A 15,615-nucleotide genomic window follows, 5' to 3' on the forward strand; every position below is an offset into this window, starting at 1 on the left:
TCTTTAAACATTGCAGATTAACTTTGAGACTTTTGATCATGGCTGAAAGGTCTTGCTGAACTCAGGAATCTTTTAGTCGAACTCGGGAATCTTTCTGTCAACAAGTTCGGAGGTTACATCGACTGAAACGTGAAAATAACATTCGAGATAAGAAGAGTAGTGTGAAAAATCCAAATAATACGAATAAGCAGTCACCATCTTAAAAATTCAGACACATAAGTGTTTTTTTTTTTTTTTTTTTTTTTACATAGGCATCACCACTTATCAAGGCCAAGAGGCCACTCGAGGATAAGGGTCAAAGAGTGTACAGTAGAAATTGGACAATTTGTTTTATTCAATTATGTCAATTCCCATCTCCCATAGTTTATTTCATTTTATACATCCGCTGTGTGTGTGTGTGTGTGTGTGTGTGTGTGTGTGTGTGTGTGCGTTATTTTCTACCATTTGTGCAATCAACCACTTTCGGTGTTAGGTGAAAAAAACCCGTTTATTTTTCTAGATAATTGACTTTTAAAAAGTACAAGATTTTCCATTGTGGTTGGGAAAAAAAAAACTGCTTAATTGTATCAATTCTGTGTGTGTGTGTGTGTGTGTGTGTGTGTGTGAGAGAGAGAGAGAGAGAGAGAGTGTATGTGTAAGAGGGGCGTATGCGTAAATGTGTCTATGTGTATGCATAAGTACGCGTGTGCGCGCGCGTGCACGCGGTTGCTACCATTTGAGCAAGGAACCGCTTCCGGTGTAAAGCGAAGAAATTCCCTGTTCATTTTTCTAGAAAAGCGTCGGTCACAGAAGCAGCAGGAGCAGAAAATGCTGCTCAAGAAAATTACGAAATAGTATATATATCAATATTGGGAAGATATCGTTTAGGTTTTAAATCCCTTCCTCTGTAAGTATTTAGAGCTATTTATCTACCTACCTTCTATCCATTGTTTTTCTTTGAATTATTATTATTTATAGAGACGTTAATAGAACCCTGAATTATGTTAATTATTTGAATTAATTTAACTTTATTAATAAAGCAGGTCAGTCGTGTCGTAGATATTTTCTATATTTGTTTTATTTATTATTTTTTTGTATTGCGTATATTTCTTTTCCTGTACTTGATCGTTGCGCTTCTTTTTTTTTTAAGTTATATGCTAGTTTTATTTTGTTTTTTAATTCTTTTTAAATACATATTTTTACATATTTTTATTGTTAATACTTGATCAATATTTTTTGATGTTGATAACGTAAAACCGCCACAAAACATCTTTGTAGGCGTGAGTAGACCTTCAGTATATCGTATTTTGTCACGATTTGTCCACTCCCATTTTTATGTATATATATTTTTTAAAATGTTATTTTTGTTATTTACAAACATATAAACACACACACACACACATATATATATATCTATTAAATATTGCTTGTAACTAAATCTTGCTTGTAACTAAATCTAAAGATAATTTGGTGCTAGTGATCCTGATCCGATCCGTGCTATTTTTTTAAAATCGTATTTCCACGTTTAATTAAAGTTTTTTTTTTTTCATTATTCAATTGTAAGGTTAAAGTACAGAATAGGTACAAAACACCCTCCCCTCGCCATGTTAAGAATGGCTTTTTAAATAATAACGTTATTATATCAGCACGGATCACTCTCTGCATGAGTACCGATAATTTATATAATATCAATTTTCTAAAATTACTTATTTGACATTGTCAAATTTTAGAAAATGCTATAAGAATGTACATTTTATTTGGATTTGTTATATTTTCATGTGTATTACAAATATTGGTGATTTTATTTATTTTATACAAAAATATTCAAGTATAATGCGATTTTTTTTTTTTTTTTTTATCTGGCATTGTGCTACCGACTTCGAGTCGCCTATTCTGCATCACCAAAGTATGTCTTCGGATTTTTTGACTCTAGTTTTAGATTTTTTTTTCTTCAATAAAAGTCGGTTTGGCTTTGTTCGGATTCTGTACAAGCTCAAAAAGAAATGGCGATGACACTACTAAAGATTTATATTTCAGTTTATTATTAAAAACTTATTGTTTAAATTAATTCAAAACATTTTATTTAATGCTTACTAGAATTTCCGGTGGGAGGAAAAAAAACATTTTCTATCACGGGATGATGATAATAATAATCCAACTCACAAGAATTAAAGTATTAATCATTAAAGCAACTTGACCACCTATCTCAAGTAAGACTTTTTGCGTATTACATTTTAGTAACTATTAAAATAAATATATATTTTTTAAATCTGTTTAAAAGACGACTTTCATTATTTATTTATTAATGATCACCCACTTCCCTTTTACGGTAACGCCCCCTAACGGTGGCTCAATGTTACTAATAATGAAATAACACTTTAAATATCAACACGTATTCAAAGTACTTATCCCTCCTCACGAGGGCAACGTTAGACATGAAGTCTATTTGGAAAATTCAAGCCCATTTCTGAACTGTAATCTTATTGTAGTTATTTAATCCAGATCGTAGTGGAATGGGAACATAAATGAAAGGTAACATTCAATGCTAGTAAGACGGCTGCGGGCGGGCTGCTCTCCTTTAACAACTACAAGAAGCCTCACCAACCATTTTATATATATATATATATATATATATATATATATATATATATATATATATAACAAATACATGAGAATTCTTTCTTCAAACTCCCCCACTTAACATCCACAGAAAATGTGAACTGGAACAAATACATTGAGAACATTGCGAAGGCTGCTGCAAGGAAGGTGGGTTCCCTCTATCGTGCTAGAAAACTACTCCCACCTCCTGTACTTCTACAAGGCTACCATTCGCCCGTGCATATTGTTGCCACATCTGGGCTAGTGCATCTACCACTAGTCTCTTCCTCTTGGATGAGGTAAAAAAAAAAAAAAAAGGGTCTCCAATTTAATATGTCCCACTTTGTCAACTACTAGTTGGAGCCTAGTTGAACTAGGCTCCAACCCCTGTCCCATCGCCGCAACGTCATATCCCTGTACTTGTACAAGTATTTTAATGGAATGTGCTCTGGTGAGCTTATTGTACTTGTGTACCCTCGACGTCCATATCCCCGACAAACTCGTTTAGCAGCAAAATCACACACCTTCACTATTGAGGTCCCTAAATGTCAGAAAGTTTTCTACTCAAATAGTTTCTTCCTTAGAACGGCTAGACTTTGGAATTCCCTTCCTGCTACCTGCTTCCCAAACTGTACTGATATGTAGATGTTCAAATACAACGTAAATCAACATCTTAATTTTTTTTTTCTTTTTTATGCATGGTCTCAATTAGTTGCCCCTTACGTCCAAGTGGCGATATTCCTTGTTTAGGGTGAAAATGAATAATAATAATAATAATAATAATAATAATAAGTTCTACTGCAAGAACTCCGACACCAGTGTCGGAAAGTGGGATTGAGAATTCACACCCTAGAGGGGCACCTTGACCTGCAAAACGTACCTAGGCAGCCCTCTCCTGTCCCCATTCCTTGGTGAGGGCGTCTGCCGTCTCGCCGCAAAATCAACAGGGACCGGATTATTCCTGGAATGGTCTAATCTCTGTTGACTTTAGGGGCACAGGATAAAAATCCCTAGCAGAGATGTGGTCTTATTGTATTGGGAACAGCAACGTCAGACTTTTTTTTTTTTTACTATGCACAATAGTTTATTGCAAAAAAAAAAAAAAAAAAATGCCCTTAATTTCTACACTTCTGTTGAACCCCACACTGTCCCAGACGACAAGCAATAAACCCATTTTTCACTCTTGAAAAAAAAAAAAAAAAAAGGCAATGACGACTGATATCGTTCCCATTTATTTCTCCCTACGAGGGCAAAGTTGGGTAAATGGATGGTGGATTTGGATTGGAGGTTAAAATGACATGTATAGATCTGTCAATAAACCTGAATGAATGAAATCGTCTCAGGCGCCAGAATCGTATTCAATTTCTAAAGGAGGAAGTAATGCATGATGGTTGATGGCCTCTTATACTGAGAGGAAACAGTACACCTCCATCTGAAGACCAAACCAATGCTCTACTCCGCACGAGGGCAAAATTAGACATATAGTTTTTAATGTAGGGGATAGCCAGCTCTTAAAACTGAGCACTCGTGATTGGGAACGAAAATTCGGTATTCTCTTACGACCTGCCCCAGCGTAGCATAACCCCCCCCCCAACCTCATGTTTAGAACGGCTTTCGGAATTAACACCCCAACATCGAAAGCCATTCTTAACATTGGGAGATTGGAAGTGTTTATTCTGAAAGCCGTTTTTAGTATGAGGTTGAGGGTGTTTATACTACACTTGGGTAGGTCGTAAAAAAAAATACCGAAAATTCTCTCCATCTGGGAGGATTTCTTCTCGAATACCCGAACAAATACTACATTTTAAAAATAATGGAAAATGTTTGTTGATTTTTTAAAGAGTGTTGGATATGAAATCGAGAGCAAATTTATATTGATTCATTGGATTTAACTTGATTAAAAGAAAAAAAAATGTCTATATTGTTTCCGAATTTTTTTTTTTTTTTTTTTTTAATGGAGATTAATGATTTGGGTTTCTCAATTACTGAACTTTAATTTGACAAACATTCCAAAGTTGTAAAAGATATCTGAAACCGGTCAGAAAAAAACGTGAATATAAAAAGCAACCCAGATAAGAACAGTTACTTTGAATATTCCAACATACGATGTCTACAATGTTAAATAAAACTGATTCGAATGAACTAACGCTGAATATACATATTTATTTTTGTTTCCAAGTGCCCGTACTTGGGAGCTTGATTTTACCATATAAAAATAACCTTGTGTATAACTTTGCCCTCGTGAGGAGGAGAATATAGACATAATTTATATTCGGGCTGGGATCAAAGTGTAGTATGTCTGATCCTGAGGTGGGGTTATATTATCCTTGACATTACATCCTTCAAGGGGGAGTGCTTATTGCATGTCGCGTGAGGAGGCGCCATCATTCGCAAGTGAGTGCCAACGTGACTCAACAGGTTATTTTTATTCCCGACCTATAGTGACCTTTAGGGGAGCTGAAATTTCCTCTATATATACATCTAATTTACCCTGGTGGTGGGAGCAAAGTACATGGGTATGTAAAATTAACTTATTTTCAAAATGAGTTCCGAGGTTTCCTTTAAAATCATTCGTGAGAGATTATTTTATGATTTCCGTGTTTTAATGTTGTTTTTTTTTACCTTCTTGAATCGATGAAAAAGGAGAATATTATTAAGGTTATAAATGTTTGTTAGGTTTAATATTTAAATGAAATATTTGTTTCATTTTTGAAAAAATAAATTTTAAAAATGTAAAAACTCGTGGAATTGTCTTTAATATCGGTAAAATAGAACCCCGACTTTTGCAGCAACTAATTTTGCTGTTAAAAATGGATATTAAGTCAGTGCTCAGTTTAATGTAGTAATAGCATGTTTAATTATGCCCCGACTTTAGGATCACCTCATTCGTATTTTTTTTTCTTTTAATTCATAAGGAATATTTCTTGCCTGAAAAAAAAATAAAATAAAATAGAGAAATAAAATGGTAATTTATTTCCGCAATTCGGCATCGGATTTTTATCCGAACGAACTTATAAAGCGAAAAAATAAAACTCACTGAAGGAAAATTTTATGATTTTTAGTTTTTAAATTCATTGCGTGACGTTCATCCACATCAAAGTTTCCTCCTACGCTTTTTATAGGATTTTTTTTTTTTTTTTTTTTTTTTTACTCTTTGGCCTGACGATGTCAACGAAAAATAAAAATTTTTTTTTTTTTTTTTTTTAAATTTTTTTTTTGCTTTTACACAACCTGGATTTTTTTTTGTACTAGTGCCCTTATTGATCCGTGCTGAAATAATGTTATTATTTAAAAAGCCATTCTTAACATGGGGAGGGTGTTTTGTACCTATTCTGTACTTTAACCTTACAATTGAATAAAAAGAACAAAACTTTAATTAAACTTGGAAATACGATTTAAAAAATAGCGCGGATCACTAAGTGTACTAGCACCTTTATATATATATATATATATATATATATATACTTTGAGACTTTTGCCTTAAGATTCACTTTACTAAATAAATTTAACATAAAATGGACACGCTGTTATTTACCACATAACGGGTAACCATTTTCTATGTACTGTATTTTCAAAATGTCAAATAACTACTATTTTGAAATTTAAAACCTTGTTATATATCGTTGTTGTTCCTTTTTTTTTTTTTTTTTTTTTTTTCGTGGTTTTACTGAAAGGCATATTTTTGTTTAAGAGTTCTGTTATTTTTTCTCTTCTTTAGAAAAAACAAACAAACAATAAAACGATACTTTCATAGTAATTTAAATTCAATGTTTTAATCGCTGGCGGCCAAGATGCCTTCATTCAACTTGCACGAAATAAGCAAAGAAACATTCCAATAGTCTTGTACTATATTTGGACATTTTTTTTTAAGGGGGAGTGGCAGTTTTAAATTTAAAATGAAATAAGTTAAATACAAATGTCATGAAGAATGGATCAATAATTTTAAACAAAATATAAACTTTATATTGTATATTTAACAGCCAAGGACATGATGCTTTGCGCCAGGGGCACATGTAAAAATTAATGTATTTTTTTTTTTCTCTGGTGTCAGAAATACAACTGATCGCTAATACTTATTTTATCGACATTCATAAGTTACTTTCTATTCGACAGTTTAAAGGTCCCACAATCATTTTCTCATTAAAACCAGGGTATTTAGCAGAGAAGACAACAACGAAGAAAAGGGCAAAAAATTCAAATACATAACAAATAAATGTTACCAAAGGCAAGATAAATTACTCTTCTACATACCTGTAGTTTTGTTTTAACGGAATTTTAAGCATTTATTCAGTCAGAAAGAAGTAGTGTCGAGTAGGTAAGGTAAACGGGCAATCAAGACGGCCGACAAAAGCATGTTGTCGATAATGGTTCAAATGTGAAAAAAATACCAAAATACTGATAGAAATCCACCCCATAAGTTTTACTGTTTTTTTTGTTTTTTTTAAATTTTGAACCAGTATCGATGCTCTGAAGGCAGTCTATTGTTTTTTTTTTGTGAAAATTTTGCAAGGGGGAAGCTTAGATTGGATCTCAGACGAGCACTTGTCATGAAAATAATGATAGAGCAGAGACAGGCTTGCAACGTCTTTTTTTGTGGAGGTTGTAGGGAAGAGAATAGGGTATCATCACCTGTTTTGAAGTCGGTTTTCAACTTTATCAAGGCAAGATAGGGTGCGCTGAGCAGTTCTTGCTCATTTTAAGATGTACTTGGCTCTTATACAGATAAAGAATTGCATTGGCAGTAAGATAAGTACTAGAGCGATAGAATGATCCAACCATTGTTCCGGCGATCTTGGTAACAGATTTGATGTATGTGTTCTCTTTCAGATTAGGAGTGAAGGTCTGTCTCAGAAGCTTGAGAACTATTCATTTCAATAGGGGCCAGATAGGTGTTTATGATGAAAAGAGGGAAACTTGGTTTTCGATGCATTAAAATTAACCAGCCACCTTTTTCCCCATTGCACCATGTTCTCAAGATTAGAAAAAGAATTGGAAAGATCTTGGTCATTGCTGGCCTTTTAAGTGTTGCCATATATTGTAGTGTTGTCTGCATAAATGTCTACGAATGATCTAAGAATATGATTTGGGAGATCATTGATGAAGATTAGGAAGGGAGTTGGGCCCAGGATGGAACCTTGAAGGACATCAGTGTTGATACTATGAGCTTCTGATTTCTGCCTATCGACGACTACTCTAGTAAATCTATCAGATAGAAAAAATATAATTCAGAGGACATTTCCAGTTATTCCATAGCTGGTCATCTTGTGAAGTAGGTCTTTATGCCATATTCTTTCAAAAGCCTTTGATATTTAAAAAAAATTTTTTTTTATATACATAGGCGGCACTACTTATCAAGGCCGATAGGCCACTCAAGGATAAGGGTTAAAGAGTGTAGAGTAGTCAAAAGGACAATATAGTAATCGATAGTAATGGAAGTTCGGTAAATTTGTTAACTTAAGTAGAACGGCTCATCAGAAACTTGTTCACGTTGGACTTGAAGACAGCTGGAAAGCAGGAAAACGGAAGACAATTCCACAGGCGTGCAGTTCTAAGAAAGAAGCTTTGATCATGGAATCTATGTTTAGGTTTAGGCACAGATAAAGAGTGGGGAAATTATTGATAACGTTTTCAGCTAGTCTTGATATGCCGAGCTATTGTTCTAGAAATGAAGCGCTTGGTCGAGAGATTCACTAATCCTGTGTGATATTGCAGGTAGCACATCAGTTGTAGATCTAACAGAATGGAAAACATATTGCATGCCACTGAGTATGTTATTTCTGCTGAGGTGGTTGATTAGATTCCAGCAAACTTACTCATGATGTGCAGGCGATTCCTTGGTCTGTACTGAGAGGGAGATGACCGATCTCCAGAATTTTTAAATACGGGGCAGACTGATGAAATTTTCCAGGGTGTTGGAAAGCATTTCTCTTTAAGGCGACGTTTAAACAGTTTTGTAAATATGGAAGCTAGTTCTAGTTGAAGCTTTTTTTTGGGCACTATGATAGGAATGCCATCGAGGCCAGTTTCTTTACTGAACTCAAGGTCTTTGATGAGCTTGCCAACATCACACAGATATTTGTATGTCGTATAATTTCAGTTACAGGAGGAAATACACTGGGTAGGCAGTTATATTGAAAAGAGTAGAATTTGCTGCAAAGTTCTTGGCAAAGAGTTTTGCTTTACCAGATGCTGACAAAATTAAAATGATGGTTGAAATAGAGGACACATCTCTGTTCAATATAGACAACAAATCGAAAAAGTGGTCAGAAAACAAGTATTCAACAAGGCAAGATAAGGTGCTCTTCAGATTAGTACCTGGATAAGTGTTTTGTCTTAACTTATTTTAAAGTGCTTATTTACTTTGAAACCCAATTAGTACCAAGTGTTAAGTTAGAACAAGAAAAAAATGGCTGACATTAGATGCTTGTCTGGCTCAAGCATTGAAAATTAAACAATACTGAGTGAACTTTACATTTTAATGCGATTGGTGACTTTTGTTGGATGGGTATTGTTTAATTTTCGATTTTCGAACGATTATGAAGATTCTCCAGATATCCATCTAATGTCAACCATTCTTTTTTTTTTTTTTTTTTTTTTTTTTTTTTAAATAAGATAAAATGCAGAAACTTATCCAGGTAGGTATAATTGTAATTTAGTTTTCCTTTAGTAACATTTATTTGTTATTTTATTTTATTTTATTTACCTGACCTGTGATCCATGTCTAGTATCTGGTGAGTTGCAGCAGGCCATCCTCCCAAATATTACTTTCTTTGGGAATGGGGATTGATTGTCTGAGGCTGCCTCACCTGTAAATGCTGATGGAGCACAATCAAATTTTGAACCCACCTAGAATGCCTTTTTCTTGTAGGACAGGATCTCTTATAAACCAACCTTGCACCTAACTTAGCTTGCTTTCAGACTAGGGACAAGGTTTAGTATCTGTTCTGCCCTCACTCTGATTAAGGGGAAATCCGTCTAGACTGAAGCAATTTTTATTTCTCTCTCAATCCAGAAAGTGACCCTCCACACTGGATTTTCCTTATGTTAAGGCAATTAGAGATCCTCTTTAACGATTGATATTTTTAAGTGTTGTAATGATGGAATCGTTTGGAAATCAAGCCATGATTTTGTGAAAATAGATATCCACATGACTGGTGATCCCCACCTAGACATCATAACTATACTTACTCCCTCCAATCTCCCAAGAAAAGAAAAACTGATAAATTCCAACATGAACACTGAGTAAAACAACTTTTATAATAATCTAATAAATCTCTCACTGTCTAAGCTCCATCCCTGTCTCATCACTCAAATGTGGCATCGCTGGACTTGTTTTTGTAACTACTTCGATGGAACGTGTTCCGAGCTTACTCTGATAACTCTTCGACATAAATGTATCCAGCCATCAATTAAATCCCTTCTCTTGACGATGGGGATCCTCAGATGACATAGGGGTTTCTACTATAACAGTTTCTCTCCTTGAACAGTGTACCTTTGGAATTTTATCCCTGCTCCTTGTTTCCGAGACAGTTAAACATGCAGAAATTTCAATGTAATGGGAACAAAGGTATTGTTGTACAAGTACTCACTTAGGATGCCCTCTAAAAATGTAGTTTCTGATTATCAGTAGCCCCTAATATCTCAGTAGTAATATCCCTTGTTTGAAGTAAAATAAAATAATAAATTGTGCTTTTTTATTGTATCAATCCTTCCATAACCCTAACCCTTTGTCATGTTTACATACAAAATTGCTTCTTCCAAACAAATTAAATCAGCATTTGTTTTGTATTATATATATATAATGCTCCCTATCTTAGGTTGAGCATTTGGGAAGTGATATACAAATTACCATTAGCGTATGAAGCGATGCTTTTTGTGTAAACAAATTGAACTTAGGTATTTGGAAAATGTCAAAACATTAATGCACTGGTCACATATTAATTTACTGCCCGCATAGCAGCAGCCGTATAGCGCACCGGTTAGAAGCTCCTGGCTTGAGGTTGTTGTTTTTCTAGCCGCACTGATAAGCTGTGAAACGGTGCTGTATGTGGGTGACTATATATATTAGTGGTGGGACGATTCTTCCAATACAATTACTGATTCCGTACTAAACTCCCAATTCCGATACAATTTCTAATTCCAATTCTTTATAAATCTCTAAATATTTAACTATAAAAGTGTTATTTTATCCCGATTACTGTAAAAACACATCTTAAATGTGCTTATGTTTTCTCAAACGTAAAAACATACTTGTGAGGAGGTGATCTAGAGATTTTAATCTTCCTGGAAGTTTAAATCAGTAAATATTATTTTATTATTACAACAAGCAGTGGAAGATGTTTTATAAAAACAAAATCAAATAAAAAAGATAATTTAAGGAATCGGTTTTCGCATCGGAAAATAGGCGCAAATTTTTCCGATTTTGATACCCCCAAAAAGCTCTGATTTTTCGATTCCGATTAATTGTCCCAATGCTAATATATATATATATATATATATATATATATATATATATATATATATATATATAATGCGCACCAGATGCACTTGAAAGCCAAATTACAACATAATTTTACAAAAATAAACAAATGTTTTACTTGTTTAAAATTTATAATTTAAATAAATTTTGGAGTCGAACTCCATCTTCAGTATTTTTTATTTATTTATTTTTTTTTCTTTCTCGCCATTTTGTAAACTTGGAGAAAGAATAGTCCATAGTAAAGATCTGCATGTTGTCTCAGCGGTTGTATTTTGAAATGCTGGGAACAGTGCATTGGCTGCGAGATTAACGTCAGTGGTGTGAGGATGGAGTTTGACTCCGAAATATATTTAAATTATAAATTTCAAACAAGTAAAATATTTGTTTATTTTTGTAATATTGCGTTTCAATTTGGCTTTCAAGACACTTGATGCATATTTTATTTTATTCAAATTAAATTGACGCTTCTATAACGGAACTCACACCCCTGACGTACGTACGTACATATATATATATATATATATATATATATATACTACAATAAAAAAAATGCGAGCATGGAAAAAAAAAAAAGGACAAGATATTCTAGTAAAAAATAAATTTATAGCTTAAAATATTGCAATATTAAGAAGTTATTTTTTTTAATTCAATTTAACATATCAATTCTGCAATATTTTAAATTATTATAAATTTATATTTTTTTCTAGAATATCTTGTCCTTTTCTTTTCCATGTTTAAGGTTAACCATATTACTTTTCATGCTTGCATTTTTCTATTGCAATCCATGATTTTTCCAGGCTTGCAGTAAATTCACTTGTTCTTTGTTTAATTTCAGTCTTATTATTTTGCCCCCATAAACATAACATACACATATATAACAATGTACGGCACTCGTCTGCTTTCATTCTCTCTGTTTCACTTGTTACTTCTCTTTTTGCGAGAGTGATGAATTAGTAGCAACACTAGTTGCTGAAACGATGTGGCTGCTATGGAAGCCAGTCATAAAAAACGTCTCTCATCTCTTTATGAATTTGTATGATTTTGAACACCAGTAAATTCATCATAACTTTTGTTTTACTGAACGAAAATTTAAAAAGTTTTTCCCAATATAGCTGAGAAGGTGATCTATAAACTGTAATAATTGTTTGAAATTTGGTCGAAAAAATGTGATCAGTGAAGCTTTAAAGCAGTTCTAAATGACTTTAACTGCCACTAACCATATATTCAAACACTAACATGTTTGAATGGTATATCATTCAAATACGGTAGTGTTTGAATATGTGGCTAAGTGTTAGTTTTACTTGTTGAGAAATGCTTTAAAGCTTCACCATTCACTGATTTTTTATCAAATTTGAAACAATTTTTGCAGTTCATACCTCAATTTCTCAGTTATATTTTGAAATAAAAATTTTCAGTTTTCATTCAGTAAAACAAGTTATAAAATTATTGGTGTTCAAAAGTCCTCAGAATTAGTAAGGAATGTGAGAAACTATTTCTTCTGATTGGCTTTTGATTACCATGGCAACTTTTTCACTGTAGACACCTTCATAAACCATAGCGGGAATGTCACTCGCGTGCCATCTTATTTGGGTTATATACAGAATTAACAAAAGTGATGCTCTTTGATGTGCTAGGGCTGATAATATTTTGCTTCTGTTTCTCTTTTTTTTTTTTTTTTTTTTTTTTGTTGTCCTTTCTTTCTGTTTATTTACTTAATTACATCTTTTATTTTATTTTTTTATTTTAAGCAATTTAAGAAGTTGGTAATTTTTTATGGATTGTTGACTATGCGTATCATCTTGAACACAAAACAGATTATTTCAAAGCAAAGCCTGGAAAAATCATAGATTACATAGAAAAATGCAAGCATGAGAAGTAATATGGTTAAGACTAAGCTTAGGAAGTAAATAGGACTAGTTGTTAAAACTGAAAAAAGACAAGATATTCTAATAAAAAATATAACTTTATAACTTAAAATATTGCAGCATTAAAAATGTATATATATAATGTTAAATTGAGTTAAATTTTTTTAAATACTGCAATATTTTAAGTTTTAAATTCATTATATTTGACCTCCACACCTCTCACCTACAGATTACCATTTTTTCAAGCATCTCGACAATTTTCTGCTTGAGAAATGCTTCAAAAACCTATGCGATATCAAAAACACCTTCAGCAACTTCATCGCCACCAGAAAGCAAGATTTTTACGTTACTGGCATAAATGCACTTGTTTTGCGTTGGCATAAGTGTTGATTGTTATGGTGCTTATATCGATCAAGTAATTTTTATTTGTGCTGAGATATGTTAATCTGAATTTTAAAGTTAAAAACTGTAAGAACTTTCTTTGTCAATCTGATATTAACTGAAAACAACTGATGGGCATGTAGTCGCTATGACAAATTCTTAGTTTCAAATAAAATCAAATTTATTAGCAAAAATGTAGCAACATAAAAAAACAATATATGTACATCTATGTACATATTTTGTCTGAGTGCTTGTGTAAGGTGACTTTGAACTTGTATATACTAGGCATTGTAGTTCGTGTCCAGAATTCCCTCTAGATTAAAAAACAAAAATAAATAAAAAATCTGTATGATGCAAGTACCCGTTATGAAACAAAATATATTCCAAAAAATCAAACTATTTTGATCAATTCATGTGACTTTTGGAATATGGTATTTTCATTTCATAACTGGTAAATACATCACACAGATTTTTCTTTTTGTTTTATTCTGATATGGGAGAATTCAAGACAAGAACTGGCATTATCACCAGCTCCTCTAGTGGACAGTTTCTTGAAGCAGAAACACTGACAAAAAATACTACCATTTTTTTTCTATCAAGACAAAAAGTTACTAGACATTGTGGTGAAAAAAGAATTACTAGGCATCGTGGTGAAAAAAGAATTACTACCCATTGGGATGCAAAAAAAAATTACTAGGCATTGGGATGCAAAAAAAAAATTACTAGGCATTGGGATGCAAAAAAAAAAAAAATTACTAGGCATTGGGATGCAAAAAAAAAAAAATTACTAGGCATTGGGATGCAAAAAAAAAAAAATTACTAGGCATTGGGATGCAAAAAAAAAAATTACTAGGTATTGGGGGTGAAAATTTAAAAATACAGTAGAACCCCAGGATACGGCATTAATCCATTCCAGAGTTGGGATAGTAAGTTGAAATCACCATATGGCAGGCCTAAGCAAAATTTTATACAGTGCATATTAAAAATAAGTAACAAAATACAGTACAGTATATAATACACATGTATATAATTAAATAACATTATAAATAACACCGTAAGGCAGGGTAAATACAATAATAGTGTTCCTATCGTAACCTGAAAAAAACCTCAAAAAAAGCGTATGTCGGGGCCACCATATTCCGGGGTTTTACTGTAGATTGAAATTCTTGTCGATGATAATGTACATCAGAATTTGGTCTTCTCACCTCCTACGTTTCTCATGAGGGCTAATAATTGAAAAAGACTTCAAGCGAAAATAGTCTACTAATTAGTGGAATTCTGTTGTTTTTTTTTTTCCCCCATCCATGTGACTTGTCATCTTATTGCATGTTTTTTGTCATAAAAACACCAAATTGGGATTTCTATTTCTTTCAGGGTGATCAGTAATAACTGTTCTCTCCATCAGTCTAACCTTTTCTTGTGCATGAAACTATTCTCTATATCTACAAATCTACTATCAGACCACATATGGCGTACTGTTATATTTGGGCTGGTGAATCTCTTTTTTTCTGCAACATCTCACAGAAGTAATGTTGTTAGTCTCAGTCTTTTTATATATATATATATATATATATATATATATATATATATATATATATATATATGCTATAATAGCATATATATATATATATATATGCTATAATAGCATATATATATATATATATATATGCTATAATAGCATATATATATATATATATATATGCTATAATAGCATATATATATATATATATATATGCTATAATAGCATATATATATATATATATATACATGCTATAATAGCATATATATATATATATATATATATATATATATATATATATATATACATGCTATAATAGCATATATATATATATATATATACATGCTATAATAGCATATATATATATATATATATATACATGCTATAATAGCATATATATATATATATATATATACATGCTATAATAGCATATATATATATATATATATATATACATGCTATAATAGCATATATATATATATATATATATATATACATGCTATAATAGCATATATATATATATATATACATGCTATAATAGCATATATATATATATATATATATATACATGCTATAATAGCATATATATATATATATATATATATACATGCTATAATAGCATATATATATATATATATATATATATACATGCTATAATAGCATATATATATATATATATACATGCTATAATAGCATATATATATATATATATATATATACATGCTATAATAGCATATATATATATATATATACATGCTATAATAGCATATATATATATATATATATATACATGC

At 32.0% G+C, this 15,615-nt stretch overlaps 1 protein-coding gene across 1 annotated transcript in view; it reads left to right on the top strand.

Moving 5' to 3' along the window:
- Window positions 1–707: 707 nt before the first annotated feature.
- The window catches only part of LOC145268310 (AP-2 complex subunit mu), a 50,189-nt gene continuing 35,281 nt past the window's right edge, over window positions 708–15,615 (top strand). Inside the window, exon 1 of the mRNA XM_080123768.1 lies at window positions 708–886. The gene's annotated coding sequence lies outside the window, so the exon portion shown is untranslated. The remainder of the gene's footprint in view (window positions 887–15,615) is intronic.

The sequence above is a fragment of the Euprymna scolopes genome, chromosome 43 (genome assembly GCF_053919585.1).
Source record: "Euprymna scolopes isolate OS-2025 chromosome 43, ASM5391958v1, whole genome shotgun sequence".
In the NCBI taxonomy this organism is placed as follows: Eukaryota; Metazoa; Mollusca; class Cephalopoda; order Sepiida; family Sepiolidae; genus Euprymna; species Euprymna scolopes.